Here is an 8009-nt window from a genome sequence, read left to right on the forward strand (position 1 = left end):
GATCTTAGTCTATCAGTTCTCATCAAAAATGGCTGCATTGTCCTCTACTGTGGCCTGGTAAAGCTGCTCCCCCCTCAGGGGGAGGTGATCAAACAGCAGGCCAATCAGATTATGTCAGAGGCAGTCCCTCTTCCCATTACTATGTAACCCACTTGGACACTGAACTGCCATGGGCTAGTCCTAAGTTTTAAAAGTACTATTTCACCTATTAGATTGGCTATTATTTAAAAGGCCATTGACACCTAGCACAAATCTATGAAAATTAGCACTGTAATTACACTACTGCTCTGGTTTTCCCAGAAAGCATTTAATGGCGATTTCACAATATTGACAGCAACCAAAGGTGTATACAGATGATTATCTAATATTACCATACAGGGAAAACTATTAAACAAGTAGGAATTCAAATATATTATCATAGTTATATAATTATATACAACATCAGCAGCAGCATCACATGTAGTAGCAAAGCACATTTTTATAAACTTTATAAACCTCCATGATATCTTAACTAGACAGTTTAAAAGCATTAATACAAAGATCATACATCTAAAAACTCCACATACATTTATATAAACATTAAAAGTTATTATTATATATACCATGAAAGCTTATCTCTTATCACTGCTATGAAACAGGAATAGAAGATTAAGAATAAATGACTATAAAATGCTTTAAACACTGCTGATGGTAACATTTCAATCCACTGAGGCATGTAACTTTATGAATACAACATTTTAAGAGCCAAGTATCAAAAAGCACAAATATTTCTCCCACTAATAAATATAACAATATATTGTAGGTCAGTGGTTCTCAACCTTTCTAACTCTGCGACACTTTAACACAGATTTTCATGTTGTAGTGATCCCCAACCAATAAATGATTTTCATTACTACTTCATAACTGTTACGTAATGCGATATATCTGTATTCTTCAATGGTCTTATGTACCCCTGTGAAAAGGTTGTTTGCCACCCAAAAATAATCTGGACCCACAGGTTGAGAACCACTGAATGGATTCAGTAACTATTACAAGGAAAGACATTTGTGTGTGTGTGTGTGTGTGTGTGTGTGTGTGTGTGTGTGCATTTTCTGTTTCTAAATCTTCCAAAGATCCTGTGGATGAAACTACACCTATAAAGTAGGCTAAAGGTTAGAAAACTATCTGCTAAAGTCCAATTCTGTCCCATGATTAGTGTGCTGCAACTATTTACGGGGCATAGTTTAAGAAATAGCCATAGGTGCTGTTGTTCTGCAAGAACAGGTTCCTAGTTGCAACAATATGATCTGTAAATCTGGAGCCTTACTCACAAAGTTTTATGACACCCAACACAACCTAATAAACTCTATTAACTTCTGCATCACACAGTTACTGTGTCTGATTAGAGTCACAATCAATCTGAACTCAGAAAATGTTAACATAAGAGATTAACTGAAATACAACAATTTAACAATTTAAAAAAGAATACCACTGTATGTAAAATAAGTGAGTATTATAAAAAGAACACAGGTCATACCTCAGAATCTAGCTAAAATGGAAATATAAAATGTAATAATATAATAGGTAACAACACATGGGTTGTACTACAAATTTATGAGACTTAAAACAATTTTATTAAGTTGTCTGTTCACTGCTATATCCTATCCCACATATAACCTGGGTTACAGTGATCCAATAGGAGTTGCCAGGATTGGATGGAGAACCCCTTTTTCCATTGATTCATATTGCTGGCCCCTATTAAATAATGTTAGTAACGACAAAATTCTTCGAGAAAAGAATTTTTACACAATCTTAAAATATCTGGGGCCGAGTGATCATGGCTAACCTGAAACTTCAGATCCAGGGGATCTAACTTTCATTTCTGACCTCTACAGACATCTGTCAGGCACACACTCACATACAGGCATTCATGCCTACACACTTTAAAAACTCCTAGCAATTATTTTTACTCTTAACAGTTATTGAAATGGGCTGAGAAATGCTGACAGTACTTTTTTAATGAACAGTATGGCTTATGGTCTAGAAACAGACAAATAATAGATAAAATAAACAGTACTTCATATTGACCTTACTTAGTTTAACCAGAAAGAGAAAAACACCATATTATGAAATAAACTAAAATCTCATTGATACTCTAACCTGAAAGGTGATACCAATAAAATGATTATGCCACACAATATACAAGATAGTATCACCTCAGCTCTCCTTATCAATGCAAGCACAATTCTCTACACACTCACAGTTACAATGACACTGAAATCTGGATATTGGAGAAAAAGCAAGCCACAGAGATTCATATTACTGCACCAGATAGAAGCCAGTAATATCAGCAAAAACAACAACCAGAAAATTTCCTATAGAGAATACCAATACGCATGACATAAAAATCTTTTTTTTTTTTTTTTTTTTTTTTGCGACCTGCCTAAAATTTTGAGTTTCTTGTTCAAAGCAGGAGGAAACCATCTCACAAATGATAACAAAACTGAAATACAGGGAGACTCAGTCAGAAAACTTTGTTACAATATGAAGTATCATTCCCTATACCACCTATACATAAAACTCTCTTCTATTTGCAAAGTAAAATAAAAAAGATAATTGGCAACATATAATATAGGAGTACAAGATAGACTGAAACCAGAAGTACTGAACATTCCAGGCAATTACTTGCCAAAAGCAGGTCATTTCTATTCCTTGACAGTCTTTCTTAAAAGTTGTGAGATAATAAAAGCAAAATAATACTGCAGAAACAATAAATATAAAACTGTACTTAGGAGACTCTGTAGATGAAACTCTTCAGAAGATACATTTGATGTGTTAGTCAAGATGATCACCACCTGGGAGAGCACAAAAAAAGTAAATTGTAAGTTAAAAAAATTAGTATGCTATCTGCTTTCCAATAGATAGGAATCATCCTCAAGATTTTATCAGACCTACATAGTAACAACTTCTAAGTCCTAAAGCAATGAAAATATTCTATAAAATTATTGCTATCATTCTCTCATTTATTATAAACAGTTCACATGCTACTTCATCACTTACTAATTTGTTGGCCTAATTTTTCCTTTCTAGCTTCTTAGCTAGCAACTAATACATTAAAATATGCACTATATTTAATATATTTTGTGGAAATATTTTCCAAAAATCGAAATCAGCTATGACACCAGACTCTATACTATTGAACTATAAACATTTATCTTTGGCTACAGATATAGTACAGTGGAAAGAATTTTGATTAGAAGAAAATTTGTTTGTGAACTCATTAGTATTTTTCGATTTTTATTTTTTCTTACTGTCAAAATACTTTGGTTAATTAATACTATTATGATTTCACTTTTAGCTGTTTTATTTTTTCCTTCAGCTTTATACATGATTTGCTAATATCAATTTGTTATTACCTGGATAATCTTTCTGTAGAATTGGTTTTTGTTGTTGTTGTTTTGGGTTTTATTGTTGTTTTCTAGACAAATTTTCTCTGTTTTATCTCTAGCTCTTCTGGAACTCATTTTGTAGATCAGGCTGGCCTTGAACTCACAGAGATCTGCTTGCTTTGTCTTAAGTACTGGGATTAAAGACAGATACAACCCTGCCCACTAGCACTCTATTTTTGAATCAAGTAATAAGTATTATATAATTATCAAGGGACACAAAACCTGATAATCTAGCAGATTTGTCTATTCACATTTCCCTACATTTATTTAAAACTTTGAAATTGTGTGTATATGTATATGTTTTTCTGTATGTTTGTATACATGACGATAGTGTTCATAAAGGCCAGGAAAGAGTTTCAAAACAAGTGAACCTAGAATTGCCAAAAATTATGAAATATCAAACATAGGTGCTTAGAAATGAATTCAGGTGCTCTACAATAGCAAAAAGTGAGGATTTCAGCTACAACAACCAGTTGCCAGTTGTTGGCTATAATTTTTTGGCAAATAGAGTCCTGTTCAAAAAGTCTGTAGGATTTAGCCATCTTCTAGATATTTTAGTGTTTCTGAATTGAAATTGAGGTCTTTGATCCACTTGGATTTAATTTTTGTTCAATGTGATAGATATTAGTCTACTACTATCTTCTGCATATAGGGCATAACTGTTTTCCCAGCAGCATTTGTGGAAATTCTCTATTTTTTCCAGTGTATGCTGTATGCCTCATTATCAAATGCAGCTGGTCTTAATTACAATTACATATGTTTGAGTATTTTATTTTATTCCATTGGTCTATATGTTTGTTTGTTTTTGCCCTTGCCATACTATTCTTATTATTTCAGATTTATTATATGGAATCTTATAATATGTGGGAGTCTGGAATAGAAATTGCTGTTTTATTCCCCTCAGGATTCATTTGGCTATCTGGGATTTTTCTGGTTCCAATAAATTTTAGGATGTTTTGTTCTTATTTTTGTGAAAGATAGTGTGGTTATTTTGATTAAGATTGGATATTAAGAAATCCAGGCCTAAATGGATTCAGTACAAAATCTCCCAGACATTCAAAAATGACCTACAACCAATCCTTAAAGTCTTCACAAAATGTAAATAGAATAATCACTCCCCAACTCACTGTATAAAGCCAATATTACTCTAGTTCTCAAACAAGGTAAAATACACATACATTCAAACAAAAGCACAGCCTTATATCCCTGATGAATACAGATGCAAAGGTTCTCAACAGCATAACTAGCAAACTCAATACAAGTACATATCAAGAACAGCATCTACCATAATCATGGTACACTTTATCCTGGAAATGTAGAGTTGGGTAAACATATATAAAAAAATTAATAAATTTGAAAATCATATACCTGAAATTAAAGACAGAAATCACATAACCATATCAATAGTGGCATTAAAGGATTTTGAAAAATTCTAATATCCCTTCATGGTGAAAGTAGTAGCACTGGAGTGAGCAAAGCTCATTATTTAAAAAAGTTATGTGACGAGATTGATCTAAGATGACGACTGTGGAACCGGAAACCATCCCTAACACTAATCCCCCACCTGCGGAAGAGGAGAAAACAGAATCTAATCAGGAGGTTGCTAACCCAGAGCTCTATATTAAACACCCTCTACAGAACAGGTGGGAACTCTGGTTTTTGAAATATGATAAAAGCAAAACTTAGCAAGCAAGCCTTTGATTGATCTCTAAGTCGATACTGTTGAAGACTTTTGGGTTCTATACCAACCATATCCAGTTGTCTAGTAATTTAATGCCTGGCTGTGACTACTCACTTTTTAAGGATGGTATTGAGCCTATGTGGGAAGATGAGAAAAACAAATGGGGAGGACAATGACTAATTACATTGAAAAAACAGCAGAGATGAAGTGGCCTCGATCGCTTTTGGCTAGAGACACTGCTGTTCCTTATTGGAGAATCTTTTGATGACTACAGTGATGATGTGTGTGGGGCTGTTGGCAATGTTAGAGCGAAAGGTGACAAAATAGCAATATGGACTACTGAGTGTGAGAACAGAGAAGCCGTCACACATAGGAAGGGTATACAAGGAAAGGTTAGGACTTCTTCCGAAGATAGTGATTGGTTATCAGTCCCATGCAGACACAGCTACAAAGAGCGGCTCCACCCCTAAAAATAGGTTTGTTGTTTAAGAAGACACCTTCTGAGTATTCTCACAGGAGACTGCGTCACACAGTCAAGATTGGGAGCTGAACCAAAGCCTCATCAGAGCAGAGTGGACTGCACTGAAGCTGATTCCATCTAAATGTTGCTAAGATATAAGAGAAGTCTCATTCAGCTTTGTCTTGTACTTCTGTGTTCATTCTTACCCTGACTACCACCCCAGTTTTTGCTAGTGTGTCCACTATCCCAATCAAAGAATTACAGTATACATCACCCCAGAACCTGTAGGTGTGTTCCTGGTTGGCTCTTTAACAGCCGGTTAGAATTACCATGACACACACATATGCCTTTCCACAGTACTCGAAAAAGAACTTGCATTTCTATTACTTTAGCAGGAAAAGATCTGTTTCTGTTCCACACCACGCAGGAGCGAATTCAGCTGCTCTGGTAGTCTGAATACAGCTTTCTAGCAACCTTCTGTTTGCTTTCACAACATTGTCCTTGCTGCCCTCTTGATGATGGCTGCTAGAATTTAATTTATTTGCTTACCTCCTTGATAACATTAGTGATTCTGATTACAGTTTTTCATTTGTTTTGCTTTTGGGTTTTCCTCATTTAATATTGGTGAAGGATCCAGGATTATGACAGAAAGGTGGAATAAACATTAAATTTGTGCATTCTTTGGTATTTTTTTGATTTTTTTTTGGAACTACAAAGCTTTGTTACAAATTTATGCATTTCATTCAAATCAGTGATCTACGTCTGTGTGATCCCTAAACATAATTGTGGACTATAATTACATTCCTAACTAGAATTAGTATGTCTGTGTTTGTATCTTTATGCTGTACTTTAACACTTTGTATTACTTAGGTTATTTTGCTTTGGTTACAATGGCTTAAGTAGAAAAGCGGTCCCATTCATATTAAGACAGTGTACAAAACTGTAAATAAAATGTGTACAGTGAAAACAGTTATATGACAAACTCAGACAGAATTGTGATAATGAGGAAATACTTGTAGTGATGTCATTAAAATCAGGAATGATATAGAAATGTTCACTGTCCTTACTTCTAAAAGCACCAGGTAGAAAAGTAAGGCAAGTAAAGAACACTATAAGATGCCAATAGGAAAAGAACACACTCAAATTATCCCTTTTTAAATGACATATTATAGATTCCCCAAAACGCCATCAGAAAACTACAGAATACAGGTGATATCAAGTGGGACATTAAAAATTATAGAGAATGTAACATCAAATGAGGAGGAAGAAACTCAATAAAGAAAGGGAAGTCAAAATAACACCATAATTGTTTGGTAGAGCCTCAAGAAATCATAGTTTCATATTTACCTAAAATAACTGTGTATACATATATAAACACACATAGATATATGTGTCTCTCTATTTTTGTCTGCTTGTGCATGCATATGTATGTATATATGTGTATTTCTTAGAGGCAGTTAAGTCATTAGGCAGACAATGTTCTCTACAAGAACCACAGATAAACAATGGCAGTAACAGACATGAAAAAAACCTCCTTTCAAGGGTTGGTTATTGTAGTCCAATTGACTCTAAACACAATATAGAATATTGATGCCGCTGTTGATTGCCTACCCCAAGTTGAGGATCTACCCTTATGGCTGATTCAGATGACATGAGATGGAGCTAAGATGAAAGCCTCTTTTTGTTGTCTAGCTTCCATGGTTCTAGAAAATACTATGTCAAGGGAGAAAAGAAATTAAAATATCTTACTAATGTAGCACAATCACCAGGATGACAACGTATTTATAAACATACAATATAGGACACTCATAATTCTGTGGTAACAAATGGGTGTCTAGTTTATCTTAAATCTCACTCATGAGTTGAGTAGTTGGTTTATCATAGGGACTGGAAACCTATCCATCTTTTATTCACACACAAACACACACACATATATATGATTAACCAACTCATCAGTATACATGTATAATATGTAAATATGTGTGACATATTAATAGGTTTCTGCCCAGGTAATAAGTTTCTCTAGCATAATAATCCAAATCTAGCCAAATAAAAAGTATAAAAGAAGGTTTGTTGGGTGCAAATCTCAGGTGGGTTCACCAGTGTCATAGAACTAGATCAGAAGTCATCATGCAGACAAAGAGACAGAGACAGAGCAAAGAGAGAGAGAGAGAAAGAGAGAAACATGAGAGCAGAGGAGAGACAATGCAGAGAGAGCTCTGAGTTGGTGAGGATGCTTTTATCTGCACCTGAATGAGGTAGGTGATGACACAAGCAGCTGCTTAGGTCCCTAAGAGCAGGTCAATTGGATTGTTTGTATACTAATAGATATGTACACATCTATTATATACAATAATATATTATATGCAATTATATATTACTATATATAATTTTATATATATATATATATATATATATATATATATATATATATATATAT

At 34.1% G+C, this 8009-nt stretch overlaps 1 long non-coding RNA gene and 1 pseudogene across 2 annotated transcripts in view; one reads left to right on the forward strand and one right to left on the reverse strand.

Annotated features, from left to right (window-relative positions):
* Positions 1-1524: 1524 nt before the first annotated feature.
* LOC129688264 (uncharacterized) overlaps positions 1525-8009 on the reverse strand; it is a 25006-nt gene continuing 18521 nt past the window's right edge. For both annotated transcript variants that reach the window (XR_008721906.1, XR_008721907.1), the window contains exon 7: positions 1525-2834. This is a non-coding gene — a long non-coding RNA (uncharacterized LOC129688264). The remainder of the gene's footprint in view (positions 2835-8009) is intronic.
* Positions 4947-5666, forward strand: LOC129688263 (eukaryotic translation initiation factor 4E-like; annotated as a pseudogene).

This window comes from Psammomys obesus, unplaced genomic scaffold (assembly GCF_907164565.1).
Source record: "Psammomys obesus unplaced genomic scaffold, mPsaObe1.curated_primary_1811, whole genome shotgun sequence".
NCBI lineage: Eukaryota > Metazoa > Chordata > Mammalia > Rodentia > Muridae > Psammomys > Psammomys obesus.